At 45.6% G+C, this 3,745-nt stretch overlaps 1 pseudogene; it reads right to left on the bottom strand.

Annotated features, from left to right (window-relative positions):
* Window positions 1-1,073, bottom strand: part of LOC112013974 (ferric reduction oxidase 7, chloroplastic-like) — a 17,314-nt pseudogene extending 16,241 nt beyond the window's left edge.
* Between the last annotated feature and the right edge of the window lie 2,672 nt (window positions 1,074-3,745).

Here is a 3,745-nt window from a genome sequence, read left to right on the forward strand (position 1 = left end):
TGAGGATTCATCGATCCCAATTGCCCGGCAAAATCCCTTCGCGGTTTATTGTAATTGTAGCGGTCCGACCGCGAATCCCTCCTCTCCTGAGAGATAACCTTGTCTTTTCCCTTGCCCTGCTGCTGATCTTCTTCAACCCTTTTATACTTCTCTATGCGGTCCATTAACTGACGCACGTTTGCAACCGGTTTGCCAGATAGAGACGCCCTCAAACCGTGATCAGTAGGGAGGCCGAGCTTGAATGTGCTGAGGGCCATTGCATCATTGTTACCTTCCACCTCATTGAACATTTCCCAGTACCTATCTGAGTATGCCTTCAAGGATTCACCTTCCCGCATGAATAAGGATAGCAGGGAAGAAACAGGTCTGACCGCTCTTCGGCATGTAACAAAACGGGAACCGAATGCCTGAGTGAGTTCTTTGAAGGAGTTGATGGAGCCTGCCTTCAAACCGTCAAACCACCTCATGGCCACAGGCCCTAGACTGGAAGGGAAAACCTTGCACATCAGGGCTTCGTCTCTGGCGTAGACAGCCATCCTTTGGTTAAAATGACTCACATGCTCCACGGGGTCAGTCTTACCATTATAGATGGTGAACGTTGGTTGGTTAAAACGCCGAGGGAGTCTAGCCCCCTCTATCCTGCGCGTGAAAGGCGACTCAGATATCTGGTTCAAAGCCCTGTTCATGGCATCGTTCTCCATGTCCTCGTGTGATGGACTTCTACGTTGTCTCTTACGATGGGATTCCTCCTCACAAGTGTAGGACTCGCTGGCTGGTGTTTTGGATTTGTGCTGATAAGAGACATCTCGCTCATCATCAAGATCATCCTCAGAATACGAGGAAGCCCGTTTCCTCTTTGCATGGCGCAGCTCTCTCTTTAGTTTTTCTATTTCCAGTTGCAAGTCGCGGTTCCCCTTTGCATGGGACATGTGAATTCCGCTCTGCGATTGGCCCTGGCTAAGGCGCACTGTGTGTACGCTACCCTCACGATTTTGCCTTCCCTCCAGGTTGGCGAAATGGTCCATGTGTTGGGACGCCCTGGATTCTGCTTGCTGTTCACCTTGTCCCGCCATCATCAACTGTTGTTTTCACTCTTGCACAAGCTCTTCCCACAGACGGCGCCAATTGTAGGGTCAGTTTTTGCGGCCCAAGCCCAAGGAGGTATGGATTTGGAACCCTCTGAGCCCAAAACAATAAATTTTGTAGAGAGTGGGCGAAAGGGCTAGGCAAATAATGAAAATGACAGTATTAAACAGCAACACCAATGAGAGAAGTTGAATTAATGTGCTCTCGGACTAATATGAGTACTCTGTCCGAAGAGAAGTTGTTCATTGATAATCAAGGGTTACAATTGCTGGAGCTACAACCATCTAAGGTACCCTTTCTCTCTCCTGTTTTTCGATCCCCTTCCATCAGAGGTACCCTTCCCTTATATAGCATTACCTTCTTACATCTCCTCCGTCCACTTGTTCATCATCCAGGCATCCACTCGAGTACATGTCCCATCATCCCACCTTTAGCCTTATGTGAGTGGCGGTAGCTGAGAAAGCACCGTTCAGGTGTCCTGTCCACATAAATGCGGCCAGAAAGGTAGGTACAGGGCATTAAATGTGGTGGTTGAAGTACGCCTCCTTGATATTCCCCTGTTGCTGTTATCTTCATGTGTGTTCGAGGTTCCTCTCCCTCCTTACACTTGTCAAATAGATCACTTGAACCTCCCATACTCGCGTTTGATCAAACCTCTTCGGATCCGAGGACTCATGACTGCTCGGACGTATGAGCATCTCCTCGGATGGTATACGTGTTCGTCTCCAGGCATCCCCCATTGGCGTGGGCTTCCGACTGAAGGCTTCATCTCCTCGGATGAAGAATGTTCCTCTTTTAGGGCCTTGGGCCGAATAAGCTGGGCTGGGTTTTTCTCCCCCCACAATTGTATTTCAAGTATTTTGGTTGTTGGTTTTGCTCATTAATTATTGTTTTGGGTTTCTCAGGAAAAGTTTTTGTTTGGTTTCCCAAAATATGCTGGGTTTTTTTTTTTTTTTTTTTTTTGTCTGTTTTTTTATGGCTAGATTCATTTGGATTTTTGCATCGCGTTGTCATTTTTCAGTGTTTCTTTGGAAAGAGATTCTTGATTTTCTTGGGGAAATTTCGAATAACCTGATGTAGGGTTAGGATTTGTGGCCCAAGCCCAAGACAATGAATTTGTAGAGAATGGGTAAAAGAGCTAAGCTGATTATGAAATCGACAACAATTAATCACAACCCTCAAGCATAAACAAACATAAATTTACACGTAAAGAATTGATGTCCGAAGAGGTATATTATTGATTATGTGGTGAATACAGATCTTGGAGTTACACTAAAGTTTTTTTGTTTTCTTCTCCCCTCTCCCCTTTCTCAGGAGCTTCTTTCCTTTATATAACCTCCCTTCTCCTCATCTCCATCGTCCACTTGTACCTTATCCGTGAGCCTACTTGAGTATATGTCATGTCAAGCATCTCCTTTAGCTCTGAGTGAGTGGCGGTAGGTGAGGATACACTGTTCAGAGGTCTTCTTCACATAAATGCGGCCAGAGAAGTTGCTGCAGTGCCTTAAATGCGGTGGTAGCAGCTTTTCCTTTAGATATTTCCTCATTCTTATCTTCTCTAGATATACCCAGAGCTTATCTTGATCAGGATGAGTCCTCGGAAGATCATTTTGACCTTTTATATGTTCAATTGATCTATACTATTCGCGTTAGAGGAGTATAACCTCTTCGGACAAAAGGCGATCTCTTCGGATTGTAATCACTTTTCTTTCTGGGGGTCCCTCTTCCAGATGGGCCTTGCCCTTACCTCTCCTTCTCTTTGGACGCACAGTAACCCTTACATGGGGCTCTAGGCCCACTATGTTAGATTGGGCCTTTTTCCACCCACAATAGCCCCTTAAAATTTTAATTTTTCCCTCGCATCCGAGGAGAAAGAATAAGATTTTGACCTGCCACGTAAGGAAAAAGAAATAAAAATAAACAAGTTTAAAAGGGAGAACTCGTAAATATCCCAGTTTACACGTGCACGAGCATAAAGACAAGCGCTTCATTATTGTCGTTGTCAGTTATTCCCAAAGCGTTGTATTAATTACTCTAGGCGGCGTTTTGTCTTTTGCATCCAACGGTGGGTTGTTGATCCAATGGACAGGTTTCTTCTTCGGGATTTGGACGGGATGAATTACACCATTTCACCTGTCCCCGTATATAAACCCTCAGAGGAGGTTATTTTTCTTTACTTTACGCATCCTCAGAATACCCAGTGAGCTCATTCATTCAAAACCCTTCAAGCTTCTTCGATTTTCTGTCTTCTTTCCTTCTAGGCTCTACCAAGAGTCCATCTCGAGTCCAGGGATTGTTCTCCACACTTGTCTGTGTAAGTTTCGGCGTCTTTTGGTCCTTTATTTTCTTCTCGGCTAGTATTTTCTACCTTCGAAACCCGTTTTCTGGCCACTGCTTCAATCATTCTCTAAAAATGGGTAAATTCCAACATATCGTCGATAGTCCGGCGTTGATAGAGGAATTTAAGCGAAATTATGGCATGCCGCGGGGGGTGAATCTGAGATATTGCCCTCCGGAGTGGATACTAACGGCCCGAAGAGAGGGAGAGGTCGTTATCCCAATGATAGCCTTCATCGAAGGGGGAATAACCCTCCCAATGGGTTCCATCACCTTGAACTACCTTTGCAACCATAGGCTCTCTCCTGAGCAGTGCGTGCCC

Source organism: Quercus suber, unplaced genomic scaffold (genome assembly GCF_002906115.3).
Source record: "Quercus suber isolate HL8 unplaced genomic scaffold, Cork oak 2.0 scaffold_870, whole genome shotgun sequence".
Lineage (NCBI taxonomy): Eukaryota > Viridiplantae > Streptophyta > Magnoliopsida > Fagales > Fagaceae > Quercus > Quercus suber.